A 17,409-nucleotide genomic window follows, 5' to 3' on the forward strand; every position below is an offset into this window, starting at 1 on the left:
AAAGTGAAATAAAGTAAGGATGACTTTGCGTAGGGGAAACAGGGCACTACATACACCTAACCCAGGAAAGGAGAGAGGTCCGAGAGGACTGTCTGGACTGGATACAACTGTAATAAACCCACAGCTGTGAGAAGGATTAGGTCTGAATGGGTTCTCAGCTTCTAAATATCAACAATGTTTCCATTCACTGACAGAAAGCAGAAGTCTTGAAATACCAGGTCTATAATAAAGTTGCAGAACTACAGTTACATAGGCCTGTGCAGAGCCCCGTTATCCTGGATTCCTCCAGCTTTCCTCTGCAGTTCGTGGATGAGGCATTCGCGTGCCGGCCACTGGCAGATTGCAGCCGTCAGTCCTGGCAGCGCCTGAATATAACACAATTATATGTGCAGATCCCTCCAATGTCCTCAGCGCTGATCTCCTGAAGACGAGCGGCTAATAGACTGCGCGCTGCCTTCATTTACCTAATAAGACTGTGCACAAGTAAGTAAGAAACAGGCGGCGGCTACAGGTGTCTGGCAGGAAACGACGGCCAAGCCACTTAATTAGTGGAAGGATGAATTCTGTATGCAAATTACAGAGAGAGAACAGCCAGCTGTGCTGCACAAGGCGGCAGAAACCATCTACTGCCAACAAAAAGACCAAGACCAAGACAACCCCCAGAAATGAAAACATTGTTTCTTCCCTGTTCCTTCTCTGCTGCACTGTTCCATCTGGGATAGACTGACAGCTGATGAACAAAATGCCAGAACCACAGTGAGGACTAACACAAAATTGGGCGCAGCGCCAGCCCCAGCTCTTAATGACCTCACTTGGTTATATTTCACAGGTGGCCCAGTTTTGCCCCAATGTTATGAGAATATTGGGCGCCTTTCGATGCTGGATGACTGTGCCCTCCCCTGGCTGCTGCGGATTATCACTTGTATCTTGCAGTTTGTGACGGCAGTGGCTGATGCAGGTTTATTCCTCAGGAGAAAGGGAAACACTTCTAAACCCAGAGATGTAAAACCTCTTTCTTCATGTCCGGCCAAGTCGAGGGTGAACGCTGGAATTAACGGGAAAAGATGGGGGAGGGATCAGTGATTATAACAGACGCCTTATAACAGTTAACTCATGCAGGATGAATATATAATCTGGGAGTTATGATGTCATCACACATGACTGCTGATCCAGTCTTGCTGTTCACAGAACTTACTTGGTTTTCATCCAGCTTTCCCAGACTCCTGATTGACAAATCACCCAGCGATACCCCCCCCCCCCCAATCCAGTATAACTGGGCACTTGGACTGTGTACTGGCGGCCATATTGGCTGCTACCCAACTTTCCCAGAAACTACTTGCACCAAATGACAAGTGTAGGTGAGTGGAGAGCGCGGCGCAGCAGTAAGTTGCTCTTGGCTGTTTCTTGCAGCTCTGAAGAGGTGAAGCAGAGCTATGAGAGCGCTCAGCACCACTGACAGCGGCCAATGCTCCTGTGCACTGGAGATGCTTGGCGCTCCTAAGTGCACTCCATCTGTGTGGAGCGAGGCCAAGCAGCATTAATGAGCTAATTAGAAGACGGACTTTGCTGGCGGAATCAGCCTCGGGAGCTTATTTACCATCTCTGCTCTTTCTTCCACTAGTCGCCTTGTGCTCGTGGCTGTGGGGATGAAAGGTGCGCTCTATTGTTGGGCCGCCAACCGCGCTGTCTCTTTTTGTCTCATGTGATGTGGAAGGTTCTTCTCCATTTTAAATGTGTTGCCTACGATGAAAATTATCGCTGCTGGGCGCGCAGGACGCTGAGATCATCTGCAAAACGTAAAGCGAAGAAACAAGAAGTAAAATGTTTTCATAAGACACAAAATAAACGTGCAGCCCCGGAGCCGCCACCATTGGAATACAGGTCACATGACCAGACACGCATATAACATTAAAGCCACGTCATGTACAAGCGGTACAGAAACCAGCCCTGACCCTTGGAGCCCCAGCACTGACATCACATCCCCCGTATCAGGAGGTGACAACTAATCTTACAGGTGAAGCACATCCACCGCCCCCAATATATAAATATGAAAAACAAAAAATGCCCAATTTTAGGGCCCTCAGGATAAATTCACAAGTACTCAATTCGGTCAGTAGACCGACAAAAATCCCTGTAGGGGGCCTAAACTAAATAACTTTATTGTTACATATCTAATATCTAAAGACTTACAGGGATAGGTTAAAACTATCAGGAATTAGAGGGGGTGACGGTTCCTCACTTGCAGTTGGTGCCACCTCACGCTTTATGGACCATTTGGTTATTTTATGGGCGCAGAGCCCGTCACAGCACTGAGGATAGCTAGGTTAAGGATCAGGTGTAGTTTACCTGTGTGGTACTGCTGTGCGAGACTCAGAGTTCATTAATAAACAGTTAGGTGCAATCTAGGTTGCTCCCAGAAACTCGTAGCAATTATTGCCAATGGTAATGGGATTGTTTGATTCGTGCAACTCACATTTGATCAATTAGTATTCAAATTATTATTCAGACCAAGGGTACTAATCAGTTCTGTTGTATAGGTACTGTGGCTCAGGACCAACACACAAAACTTAATTCCTGTCCCTAAAAGCTATATCTCTGTATTCTGTATCACAGGCCTAAGATATCTGCCCCTGTACAAGCAATGGTGGTCACACACATACACGGGTCACATTCAACCTTCATTCCTGCCTAAAATGCCCCGCAAAACACTCCTCTACCCGACATGTTTCACCGCGATCCGGCTTCATCAGAAGTTTGGAGCAAAAGTGAATTGAGCAGTTGCAATATATAAATAGATGCAAACCACCCGGTCCTGACATGGGGCGCACAGCGCTGGACTTACATCCCAAGAGCCTGGAGGTGCAAATGACCTGGTGCCTTCGGCTCCCACCCATCAATGGGGCTGAGGATAGGCCATGACTGGTAAAGGGTTAGACAACCCCTTAAATTTTTTCCTTTTATAAAATCAGAACCTATCGGCGCCCCCATAACAATGACATCCACATTGCCCCCACAACACTGCCATCCACAGTGCCCCCATAACACTGCCATCCACAGTGCCCCCATAACACTGCCATCCACAGTGCCCCCATAACACTGACATCCACAGTGCCCCCATAACACTGACATCCACAGTGCCCCCATAACACTGACATCCACAGTGCCCCCATAACACTGACATCCACAGTTCCCCCATAACAGTGACATCCACATTGCCCCCACAACACTGCCATCCACAGTGCCCCCATAACAGTTACATCCACAGTGCCCCCATAACAGTGACATCCACAGTGCCCCACAACACTGCCATCCACAGTGCCCCCACAAGACTGTCATCCACAGTGCCCCCACAAGACTGTCATCCACAGTGCCCCCATAACAGTGACATCCACATTGCCTCCACAACACTGCCATCCACAGCGCCCCCATAACAGTGACATCCACAGTGCCCCCACAACACTGCCATCCACAGTGCCCCCACAAGACTGTCATCCACAGTGCCCCCACAAGACTGTCATCCACAGTGCCCCCACAACACTGTCATCCACAGTGCCCCCACAACACTGACATCCACAGTGTCCCCACAACACTGACATCCACAGTGCCCCCACAGCACTGACATTCCACAGTGCCCCCATAACAGTGACATCCACAGCACCCCATAACAGTTACATCCACAGTGCCCCCATAACAGTGACATCCACAGTGCCCCATAACACTGACATCCACAGTGTCCCCACAACACTGACATCCACAGTGCCCCCACAGCACTGACATTCCACAGTGCCCCCATAACAGTGACATCCACAGCACCCCATAACAGTTACATCCACAGTGCCCCCATAACAGGGACATCCACAGCGCCCCCATAACAGGGACATCCACAGCGCCCCCATAACAGTGACATCCACAGTGCCCCCATAACAGTCACCTCCACAGTGCCCCATAACACTGACATCCACAGTGCCCCCATAACACTGACATCTACAGCGCCCCCATAACAGGGACATCCACAGCGCCCCCATAACAGTGACATCCACAGTGCCCCCATAACAGTGACATCCACAGTGCCCCCATAACACTGACATCCACAGTGCCCCGACAACAGTGACATCTACAGCACCCCCATAACAGGGACATCCACAGCGCCCCCATAACACTGACATTCCACAGTGCCCCCATAACACTGACATCCACAGTGCCCCCATAACAGTGACATCTACAGCGCCCCCATAACAGGGACATCCACAGCGCCCCCATAACAGTGACATCCACAGTGCCCCCATAACACTGACATTCCACAGTGCCCCCATAACACTGACATCCACAGTGCCCCCATAACAGTGACATCTACAGCGCCCCCATAACAGGGACATCCACAGCGCCCCCATAACAGTGACATCCACAGTGCCTCCATAACAGTGACATCCACAGTGCTTCCATAACACTGACATCCACAGTGCCCCCATAACAGTGACATCTACAGTGCCCCCATAACAGGGACATCCACAGCGCCCCCATAACAGTGACATCCACAGTGCCCCGACAACAGTGACATCTACAGCACCCCCATAACAGGGACATCCACAGCGCCCCCATAACAGTGACATCTACAGCGCCCCCATAACAGGGACATCCACAGCGCCCCCATAACAGTGACATCCACAGCGCCCCCATAACAGTGACATCCACAGTGCCCCCATAACAGTGACATCCACAGTGCCCCCATAACAGTGACATCCACAGTGCTTCCATAACAGTGCACTTAGCCTTTCTTTGATGTCCTCAAGATGTTAGCTTCCTGCGCCCCCGGATATTAGTATCTGCATGTGACCCTCATCGTAATAAAACTTTAACATCTTGCATTACATCAGGTGATTCGGTGAATGGCTGCCGCCTGCAGAGTCTGGTACAACATCCGAGTGTAAATGGTTAATTGTCAGTCAGAGACATGTTATGCCCCTTTCACACGGGCAAGAATTCCGTGCGGGTGCAATGTGTGAGGTGAACGCATTGCACCCGCACTGAATTCGGACCGATTCACTTCAATGGGGCTGTTCAGATGCGCAGTGATTTTCACAGAAATGAATGGGTCTGTGCGAAAATTGCAAGCATCCGTAAGCAAGTGCGGATGCGATGCGATTTTCACGCATGGTTGCTAGGAGATGATGTAAGCAAATTAATAAGTCAGTTTACTGTATCATTTATAACACGGTTATAAGGGAAAATAATAGCATTCTTAATACAAAATGATTACAAAAATGTGGCTTTAGGGGTTAAAAAAAATAAAATAATTAACTCACTTCATCCTGTTGTTCGCGCAGTCGGCATCTTCTTCTTTCAGGACCTGCAAAAGGACCTTTGATGAGGTAATCGCGCTCACCATTTCTATCTTCATTCAGCAAGTCCTGAAAGAAGAAGATGCCGACTGCGCGAACAACAGGATGAGGTGAGTACATTTTTTTAACCCCTCCAGCGCTATTGTACTATGCAGTCTGTAGTAAGAATGCTATTATATTCCCTTATAACCATGTTATAAGGGAAAACAATAAAATCTACACAACACCGATCCCAAACTTCAGTGAAGAAGTCCAGGTTTGGGTCTGAGTACCACATTCAGTTTTTTCTCATGCGCGCGCAAAACGCATTGCACTCGCACGGAAAAAAAATTAACAACGCAACGCAATCAAAACTGACTGCAATTGCGTACCTACTCGCATGATTTTCCCCGATCGCAGATGTAACGCATCCGGACCTAATCCGGACACGCTTGTCTGCAAGGGGCCTTACATTGATGAGCAGGGCGAGCTTTATATGGACTCATTTACAGAGTGTGAGAAAAAAATAACTTCCCCGTCATCAGGCCCACTACTCCCATCAGGCTGCTTCTTAGTTATATCTGTTTCTGGGAAGGCTGAGTGACCAGGCCATCACAAGACATCTGTCCAACACCCCCATCGCTCTCTCCACACTGCTACATCACTCGTTAGCTGCACCGTTCAGGATTATGGAGAAGCTGGGTGACAACTGCTATCGGACCAGAAAGTGATCACTAGGAAACCTCTGGACTCGGGCAGGACAAGCTCTTGTGGTGCCCAGTGCAGGGTATCACCATATGCCAACTTACCATGTGATGTAGACTCTATGCTGGAGAGCGAATGGTTAACCAACCAGTGCCTGCACGGCCATATAATGACTCTTTATTATCGCCCGGGCCGACACTTGTAGAAAACACAATTAAACTTCTTTCCTCGTCACTTCTGTAACTTTCTGTGACCCTGCGACCTCCGGTTACTTTGTGCGCAGAATGAAAGGAGCTGGGAGGACGGTGCGGCTGCAGGCATTGTGCAAACACAAACAAGCGATCGGTCAGCAAGCCGCCATGATAAAAAGGTTCTGCAGATCAAATGCGAGTCTATGTATTCAGGATCAGACGCTGCAGAAATGTCTCCGGAAGGTAGAACGTAGACGCCTCAGCGATATCAAAATCATCGTCCAACAAAAACAAACAATCTGCGCTCATCATCGCTCGCCATTAAAACTAAACACCGGCTGCGGGCGAAGCTGAAAGAAGCCAGAAGTGCGACCTTGTGCTCCGGGCATCACAATTAGACATGAAGTGGATGTGGCCGCCATACCTGCCCCGGGACGTCAGAAGAACAGTGGATGATGGCAGGGGCGTACACAGAAATCATTGGGCCCCATAGCAAGAATTTAGATTGGGCCCCCATGCCCGTTCCTAGTCCCTCCTACTATGCGCCCGGGCTCCTCTCACTACCCTCCCTAACTTATCCCCTGCCCCACCTCATGCAGAAGTATTTTGTTCTACAAAATGGCAGTACTCATGCCGGATCCCAACAGACCCATTAGGCTACTTTCACACTTGCGGCAGGACGGATCCGACAGGCTGTTCACCATGTCGGATCCATCCTGTGGCTATTTCGCCGTGCCGCCGCTCCGTCCCCATCGACTATATGGTGCACGGCGAAAGTCGCCGGACTAAAAAGTCAGACATGCAGTACCTTTTAGTCCGGCGGCTTTCGCCGTGCACCGCCATGCTGCGTCAGAGCTCCGCCCCCATTATAGTCAATGGGGACGGATCGGCGGTCGTGCTAAATAGCCGCAGGACGGATCCGACATGGTGAACAGCCTGTCGGATCCGTCCTGCCGCAAGTGTGAAAGTAGCCTTATAGAGAATGGGATCTGATAGGTCCCGGCGGTGTTCAGCATATATTGACAAGAATCTGGGGCGTTACATGATGTAACACCACCCAACTTTCCTGCTGTCCAGCATGGCACATGCACATGCGCATAGACATGAGAAAAGTTTGAGGAAGCGAGTGCCCCCCTTCCCATATCCTCTGTGTCATGCAGGACAGCTGGGAGACACTGTCATTACTCGCTATCCTGCATGACACATGTGCAGACAGGAGTCTCTGGGAAAGCTGGGTGAACCCCTCCCCCCGGCCTTTCCATGTTCTTATTATCTGCATTTAGGCCTTGCAGGATAGCAGGAAAGCTGAGGGACATTACATGATGTAACAGCACCCAGCTTTTCTGCTGTCCTGCATTGCACATGCGCATAGACATGAGAAAAGTTTGAGGAAGCGAGTGCCCCCCTTCCCATATCCTCTGTGTCATGCAGGACAGCTGGGAGACACTGTCATTACTCGCTATCCTGCATGACACATGTGCAGAGACAGGAGTCTCTGGGAAAGCTGGGTGAACCCCTCCCCCTGCCTTTCCATGTTCTTATTATCCGCATTTATGCCTTGCAGGATAGCAGGAAATCTGAGGGACATTGCATGATGTAATAGCACCCAGCTTTTCTGCTGTCCTGCATGGCACATGTGGAGAGACATAAGAAAGTAACACAACTCCCACCTCCCCTCATATCTTCTCCTACCTCTGCACTTGTGCCATGCAGGACATCAGGAAAGCAGAGTCACATTACATAATAGCACCCAGCTTTCCTCCTGTTCTGAATGGCATATGTGCAGAGGAATAGCCTGGGAAAGCTGAGTGACTCACACACACACCTCTGCACTGTCCTCACCTACAAGTGGTCACTTACTTCATTACTGGTGGGGTAGTGGCAATCCAGAGAGGAATCGGGCATAATGGAGCTAACAGGCGGGAGGCGGAGCTAACCGGCGGGAGGCGGGGCTAGGAGGCGGGGCTAGCAGACGGGAGACAGGAAGATAGACGGGGGCGGGGATTCTCCTCCACTGCGGGCCCCTCTTCCTCACGGGCCCCATAGCAGCTGCGTGGTCTGCCTATATGGTAGGTACGCCACTGGATGATGGGGCTGATTAGAACTTCTCAAATCTTTCTCTTGGTAATCTTTCTCCACTCTGTGGGGCCCGCATGTTAAACCCCCCGAATACCCACCACATAAAACACACGAGACATCGCAGACATGAAGAACATCTATATTCAGGCACATCTGCCCCTAGTTGTCAGAGTGCCCCTGTCCCTCAAGGGGTAGGTTATGGTCCGTGCATGATGGGCACAGCCCCAGTGAAAGCTGAGGGTGATGGCTGACTGGCGCAGACTCACGACCGATGGAGCTTTAATGCATTTATTAGATACTGCTTTTCACATGGACAACGCGTTTCGGGTGCTCCAGACCCCATTTTCAAGTTTCAGTCTCCCAATTCAGCCCATAGGGTGCTGCTCAGTCACAGACAGAACACAGTAAATGAGGGGGGCCCCATATCAGTACTGGTGCTCTGGAGTGCGCCTCCTCCATGCTGGCCGCGTCTGGGGCCACCTTTGCTCGCACACTGACCTCTCCGTTTTCCGCTCACTTGTTTATTGCTCCGCGCATCGTCCATGGCCTCTAATCCGGAGCTGGACTGACGCATAATTGCTTTGTGTTTCGTCTACATTGAAAAAATGTAGTAAATAAATTAGAAGTGACGATCGCCCCCGCATTCTCCATCTACATTTCATTTCTCCCTGTGACCCTGAGCGTGAAACAAGGGAAGCAGCGAAAGGTGACAATTTCTTAAACTAATTGGAATTATCAGCCTCAATTTCACGTCCATTATCAGGTGCGAGGGACACAGATGGGGTCCAGCCGCCGCTCGATCATCTCACACCCGTCACCCTTGTATCTGCTACAAGCTCCAGACTCTTGTAACCAACACAATAAATCTTCTAAGAAATTAGTTTGCTGACTCTTGGGCCCTGCAGCTGAAAACCAGGGGCCCCAGTAGTCACATCATTTATTGTACTGCTGTCCATTTTAGTGGTGGAAGAGTCTTAGGGCCCTTAAGATACCAGGAACCGGCAGCTGAAGCAATCTCTGCATATTTACTGTTGAGCTCTGGGGAGATTTAACGGGGTCTCTCCAGTGCATGGATTACCCCCTCACTGATACATTTAGGTTATTATCTGTGATCTGTTGGGGTGATAGTATCAGATCGTTCCACTCTGTGTTGTGTCTGCATGTCATGTCCAGGGGTTCACTAACTATCCTCCCAGTCGTGTTGGGGCGGGCGGGAGGATCGGGTGCTGTTCACATCCAGGGAAACACTGAGCGGCCATTCAACAGTTTATTTAATAAAGTTCACAACGCCATCTGCTCGCAGATCCGGGCAGGATAATTAGCAGGTGGTTGTGGAAATTGGAAGAAAATGGCGCTGGGACAACAGACAGCGAGCAAATCTGTTAACGTTACAGGAGGAGACGGCGAAAAGTAAACTACAAAAATAAGTTGTATCTGGACGACTCTTCATCTACTTACACAGAAAACATGTTTTCAGGAGTGCGGGTCCCGGCAGACGCGCGGATCCACATTGCAGATTGCTCATTCTGTCTGAATGTTAATTTCCTTCGCCTTGCAGAGGACGGGGCGGTGGACGCGGTGTTTATAATGCCTGACATATGCTCATTCTCTCACAAGGATTCGTCGTCTCGGAGATTGTCTTAAGTTTATTGTGATACGTTATACGTATAATGGCGAATCTCTGTTTATAGATCTGGGAGGACAGAAAGAGAAAGGGATGCCCCCTGCTGGGGATGGCTCCTGCCATCACAGTATTCCTTTGTGGCCCCTTCCCATTCCTCTGAGGTAGGACCCTCATCACCTATCGCTGTGCAGATTCAGTATTTAGTGAAGGGATTCAGAGTCAGGCTGAGCTGCACCCCCTCTTCTCCGGGGCTCATTGCACCTCCCTGGGCTGCCTCTACAGAAGGGTTGTGTCATCCAGGAGCCCTCAGTATTCTTACCACTGAGTCCAAGGTGTGGCCCCCATTATGTAGGGTCTGGTGTTTGTGACCTCTGCCATGCTTGTTCTTGGGGAGTCTCACAGCTGCGAGTTTGGTGTCTGCTGCTTTCAGCGACTGCTGTCGTTCCGGCCAATGTTAAAGGTATGTTTTTTTTTCTCCTGTTTTCTAGCCCTTTAAATCTGGCAATAAGAAAACTCTACAGTAGGACCTTTTCGTGTGTTCTCCTCCCTGGCTTCAGGATGAATGGACATGTGATATTATACTCCTGTACATTTAAGGGTACTTTCACACTTGCGTTAAACTTTTCCGGTGTTGAGTTCCGTCTTTTTATCCTAATGCATTCTGAATGGAGAACAATCCAGGATGTCTTCAGTTCAGTCACTGTACGGTTTTTGGACTGAGAAAATATTGCAGCATGCTGCAGTATTCTCTCAGTCCCAAATTCCAGAACACTTGCCGTAATGCCGGCATTATTTTCCATTGAAATGCATGCGCAGACCTTTAAAAATGTAAAAAAGATAAACTGGATCCGTTTTTCCGGATGACAACCGGAGAGACTGATCCGGTATTGCAATGCATTTGTGAGACGGATCCGCATTCGTCTACACATGCTGTCCGTTTGCATACAGATTGCTGGAACTGTCTGCCGGAATCCAGCAACGCAAGTGTGAAAGTATCCTAATCATTCCCATCCTCTACGTCATGGTCAGGACCTCTCTGGTGGATGGCGACGTTCTGCACCATCCTCCACCTCATGGTCAGGACCTCTCTGGTGGAGTGGCGACGTTTTGCACCATCCTCCACCTCATGGTCAAGACCTCTCTGGTGGAGTGGCGACGTTTTGCACCATCCTCCATCTCATGGTCAGGACCTCTCTGGTGGAGTGGCAACGTTTTGCACCATCCTCCACCTCATGGTTAGGACCTCTCTGGTGGAGTGGCTACGTTCTGCACCATCCTCCACCTCATGGTCAGGACCTCTCTGGTGGAGTGGCAACGTTTTGCACCATCCTCCACCTCATGGTCAGGACCTCTCTAGTGGAGTGGCTACGTTCTGCACCATCCTCCACCTCATGGTCAGGACCTCTCTGGTGGAGTGGCAACGTTTTGCACCATCCTCCACCTCATGGTTAGGACCTCTCTAGTGGAGTGGCGACGTTCTGCACCATCCTCCACCTCATGATCAGGACCTCTCTGGTGAAGTGGCGATATTCTGCACCATCCTCCACCTCATGGTCAAGACCTCTCTGGTGGAGTGGCAACGTTTTGCACCATCCTCCACCTCATGGTCAAGACCTCTCTGGTGGAGTGGCTACGTTCTGCACCATCCTCCACCTCATGGTCAGGACCTCTCTGGTGAAGTGGCGATATTCTGCACCATCCTCCACCTCATGGTCAAGACCTCTCTGGTGGAGTGGCAACGTTTTGCACCATCCTCCACCTCATGGTCAGGACCTCTCTGGTGAAGTGGCGATATTCTGCACCATCCTCCACCTCATGGTCAAGACCTCTCTGGTGGAGTGGCAACGTTTTGCACCATCCTCCACCTCATGGTCAGGACCTCTCTGGTGAAGTGGCGATATTCTGCACCATCCTCCACCTCATGGTCAAGACCTCTCTGGTGGAGTGGCAACGTTTTGCACCATCCTCCACCTCATGGTCAGGACCTCTCTGGTGGAGTGGCTACGTTCTGCACCATCCTCCACCTCATGGTCAGGACCTCTCTGGTGGAGTGGCTACGTTCTGCACCATCCTCCACCTCATGGTCAGGACCTCTCTGGTGGAGTGGCTACGTTCTGCACCATCCTCCACCTCATGGTCAGGACCTCTCTGGTGAAGTGGCGATGTTCTGCACACTTCTTTTGAGTTCATCCATCTTACATCCTGCAGCGGACTCTTCTTACATTATTAATTCAGCAGAATATTAGTCCATCAATCCCCCGTTAACAAATCCTCCCTCTCCTGTCTGTGGATAAATGGATGCAGCCAATGGTGAAACATCCGCCACTTTAAAGAGGAACAGTGCAGAATTGTTCACTCCCATCATCTGCATCTTATGTTGGGTGTTAGCAAAAGATACAACAGGAAGTGTCGCTCATTCCAGCTGCTATTGAGGTTGTCATCCATTTTCAAGGAACGTGGATGGAAAATCTGCCAGAACCAGCAGCAATAAATATCAATATATAACCAGGAGTCTGGGGACAGAAGTGACATCCTGCGGGGGCTGGAATGGTGATCACTTGGGCTCACAGGGGAAAGTCTTTAGTTTCAGGTGCAAATGTTATTTATCTAAATACATAAATGTAGACTATATATACAGCTCCATAGTTACAGACTACAAAGAAACCCAGTGTAGTCTGATACACAGAGCAGCCCAAATCACTACAAATACATAGAACAGCCTGAATCCACAAAAATGCACAGAGCAGCCTGAACCCCTCTAGATACACAGAGCAGCCTGAACCCCCACAGATAAATGCATCAGCCTGAACCTCTCCACATACATAAAGCAGCCCAAATCTATCCACATACGTAGAGCAGCCGAAACTTGTCCAGATACATAGAGCAACCTGAACTCCTCCAGAAAAATACATCAGCCTGAAGCTCCCCAGATAAACAGAGCAGCCTGAGCCTCTCCATACACACAAAGCAGCCTAAACCTCTCCATACACACAGAGCAGCCTAAACCTCTCCATACAGAGCAGCCTAAACCTCTCCATACAGAGCAGCCTAAACCTCTCCATACAGAGCAGCCTAAACCTCTCCATACACTACGTGCAGAATTATTAGGCAAATGAGTATTTTGACCACATCATCCTCTTCATGCATGTTGTCTTACTCCAAGCTGTATAGGCTCGAAAGCCTACTACCAATTAAGCATATTAGGTGATGTGCATCTCTGTAATGAGAAGGGGTGTGGTCTAATGACATCAACACCCTATATCAGGTGTGCATAATTATTAGGCAACTTCCTTTCCTTTGGCAAAATGGGTCAAAAGAAGGACTTGACAGGCTCAGAAAAGTCAAAAATAGTGAGATATCTTGCAGAGGGATGCAGCACTCTTAAAATTGCAAAGCTTCTGAAGCGTGATCATCGAACAATCAAGCGTTTCATTCAAAATAGTCAACAGGGTCGCAAGAAGCGTGTGGAAAAACCAAGGCACAAAATAACTGCCCATGAACTGAAAAAAGTCAAGCGTGCTGCTGCCAAGATGCCACTTGCCACCAGTTTGGCCATATTTCAGAGCTGCAACATCACTGGAGTGCCCAAAAGCACAAGGTGTGCAATACTCAGAGACATGGCCAAGGTAAGAAAGGCTGAAAGACGACCACCACTGAACAAGACACACAAGCTGAAACGTCAAGACTGGGCCAAGAAATATCTCAAGACTGATTTTTCTAAGGTTTTATGGACTAATGAAATGAGAGTGAGTCTTGATGGGCCAGATGGCTGGATTGGTAAAGGGCAGAGAGCTCCAGTCCGACTCAGACGCCAGCAAGGTGGAGGTGGAGTACTGGTTTGGGCTGGTATCATCAAAGATGAGCTTGTGGGGCCTTTTTGGGTTGAGGATGGAGTCAAGCTCAACTCCCAGTCCTACTGCCAGTTTCTGGAAGACACCTTCTTCAAGCAGTGGTACAGGAAGAAGTCTGCAAGGTAAGAAAAACATGATTTTTATGCAGGACAATGCTCCATCACACGCGTCCAAGTACTCCACAGCGTGGCTGGCAAGAAAGGGTATAAAAGAAGAAAATCTAATGACATGGCCTCCTTGTTCACCTGATCTGAACCCCATTGAGAACCTGTGGTCCATCATCAAATGTGAGATTTACAAGGAGGGAAAACAGTCCACCTCTCTGAACAGTGTCTGGGAGGCTGTGGTTGCTGCTGCACGCAATGTTGATGGTGAACAGATCAAAACACTGACAGAATCCATGGATGGCGGCTTTTCAGTGTCCTTGCAAAGAAAGGTGGCTATATTGGTCACTGATTTGTTTTTGTTTTGTTTTTGAATGTCAGAAATGTATATTTGTGAATGTTGAGATGTTATATTGGTTTCACTGGTAAAAATAAATAATTGAAATGGGTATATATTTGTTTTTTGTTAAGTTGCCTAATAATTATGTACAGTAATAGTCACCTGCACACACAGATATCCCCCTAAAATAGCTAAAACTAAAAACAAACTAAAAACTACTTCCAAAAATATTCAGCTTTGATATTAATGAGTTTTTTGGGTTCATTGAGAACATGGTTGTTGTTCAATAATAAAATTAATCCTCAAAAATACAACTTGCCTAATAATTCTGCACTCCCTGTACACACAGAGCAGCCTGAACCTCTCCATACACAGAGAACAGTCTGAACCCCTCCAGATACACAGAGCAGCCTGAACCCCTCCAGATACACAGAGCAGCCTGAACTCCTCCAGATACACAGAGCAACCTGAACTCCTCCAGATACACAGAGCAGCCTGAACCTCTCCACATACATAAAGCAGTCCAAATCTATCCACATGCATAGAGCAGTCCAAACTTTTCCAGATACATACAGCAGCCTGAACGTCTCCAGATACCCAGAGCAACCTGAACCCTTGCAGATACAAACAGCAGCCTGAAGCTCCCCAGATAAACAGAGCAGCCTGAGCCTCTCCATACACACAGAGCAGCCTGAGCCTCTCCCATACACACAGAGCAGCCTGAGCCTCTCCCATACACACAGAGCAGCCTGAGCCTCTCCCACACACACAGAGGTTTAACAATAGAAGAATAATTCAAAATGAACTTCCTGTAATAATTGGCAAAGCCCAAAAAACGCATCAGCGCCTTTTGATTCTCAGGAAGCTCCCACTCAAGCACAGCGCGGACCTTCTCAGGGTCCATGCGAAAACCAGAAGCAGAGAGAAGAAACCCCAGAAATTGAATTTCTGGAACCGCAAACACACATTTTTCCAGTTTCGCATATAATTTATTCTCCCGCAGGATGAGCAAGACCTGACGTAAATGTTCCTTATGAGTTTTGAAATCGGGAGAAAAAATCTAAATGTCATCCAAATACACCAATACAAATTTTCCCATCAAATGATAAAAAATGCTGTTCACGAAATGCTGAAAAACGGCTGGGGCATTCATCAAACCAAAAGGCATAACCAAATTTTCAAAATGGCCCTCAGGGGTATTGAAGGCCGTCTTCCATTCGTCCCCTTCTCTGACCCTGACCAGGTTGTATTCCCCTCTTAAATCTAATTTGGAAAAGACTTTAGCCCCAACAATCTGGTTAAACAGGTCCGGGATCAGAGGAAGCGGATAAGGGTCACAAATAGTGATACTGTTCAGCTACCTGAAATCCAGACAAGGTCTTAAAGAACCATCTTTTTTCTTAACAAAGAAAAAACCAGCGGCAACAGGTGACTTCGAGGGTCGTATGTGTCCCTTTCTCAGACTCTCAGAGATATAAGCACGCATAGCGACCCTTTCAGGTTGGGAGAGATTGTATAAACGAGATTTAGGCAGCTTGGCGTCTGGGATGAGATTAATAGGGCAATCGTACTCCCTGTGCGGGGGCAAATCCTGAACTCCACTCTCAGAGAAGACATCCGAAAATTCAGAGAGAAAAGATGGTATAGTCTTAGTAGCAACCTCAGAAACAGATGTCATGAGGCAATTCTCTCTGCAAAAGTCACTCCAACCATTTATTTGCCTCGCTTGCCAATCAATGGTGGGGTTATGCTTAGTGAGCCATGGCAGCCCCAACACCAGAGGGGTGGGTAAACCGCTAAGGACGAAACATGACACATCCTCAACATGAGCATCACTCACAATTAAACGGATATTGTGAACTATGCCCTTTAATGACTTTTGAGAAAGTGGAGCGGAATCGATAGCAAAAACAGGAATATCCTTTCCCAAAGTGCGCACCTGGAAACCATGAGTTATCGCAAATTGATTATCAATGAGATTGACCGCTGCTCCACTATCCACAAAAATCTCACAAAAAATGTTCTTGCTCTCTAGCGCCACCCTAGCCGGCAGGACAAAACGGGAACTACAAGCAAATGGAAAACCTTCAATTTCCGCCTCAACCCTGCCAATAGTAACAGACGGAACATTTTTAAAAGATTTTTTCCTGTTTGTTTCCTTATTACACCCAGAAAACTGCCTGAATCTCCTAGAGGGACAAATATTTGCCAAATGATTTATACCTCCACAACAAAAACAAACCCTCCCATGCGAGCTGAATCTTCTATTGTCAGAGGCAATCAACCCCAGCTGCATGGGCTCCTGCTCAGAAGGGGCTGACGGCGACTGACACCCCTGCGCACAGAGCGGGACCGCTGCACTGTCCTGGGACTGCGTATGACAGGAAGGAGACATCTCTCCTCTCTCTCTAAGACGACTGTCAATACGAACGGCCTGAGACATAGCAGAGTCCAATGAAATAGGCCTCTCATGAAAGGCAAATGCATCTTTCAATCCCTCTGAAAGACCATGGCAAAATTGACTTCGGAGCGCAGCATCATTCCAACCAGTATCAACTGCCCATCTCCGAAATTCTGAGCAGTATATTTCTGCGGATTGTTTACCCTGGCATAATAGACGTAGTTTAGACTCAGCCAGAGCAATACGATCCGGATCATCATATATCTGACCCAGGGCTAAAAAGAATTCATCCACTGAACGGAGAGGCCGTGCCCCCTCCGGCAGCGAAAAGGCCCAGGACTGAGCGTTACCTCTGAGCAGCGATATAATGATCCCCACCCTCCGTTCCTCATCACCAGAGGAGTGGGGAAGAAGGCGAAAATGGAGTTTGCAAGCCTCTCTAAAACGCACAAAATTCTCACTACCCCCGGAGAACGTATCCGGGAGCGAGATCTTAGGCTCAGAACAAACTCCATGAACGCAAGCTGAACCGGTCACTTGAAGCTGAGAAAAAGTCTTACGGAGATCAGCTACCTCCAATGAAAGACCCTGGAAGCGTTCAGCCAAAAGTGAAACCGTATCCATGCTTGAGACGGTTATGGCGGCTTATAATGTCACGGACGGTGTACAGGAAACAAGGCAAAGCAACATGTATAAACGACTCGCTGGATCCAAAAACTAAGGAACCAAGGGAGACCCCTGCAGAAGACCTGGCACTTTCCCTGGCTGCTCAGCCTATGCAAAGATCCGAATGGTG

This window comes from Bufo gargarizans, chromosome 11 (genome assembly GCF_014858855.1).
Source record: "Bufo gargarizans isolate SCDJY-AF-19 chromosome 11, ASM1485885v1, whole genome shotgun sequence".
NCBI lineage: Eukaryota > Metazoa > Chordata > Amphibia > Anura > Bufonidae > Bufo > Bufo gargarizans.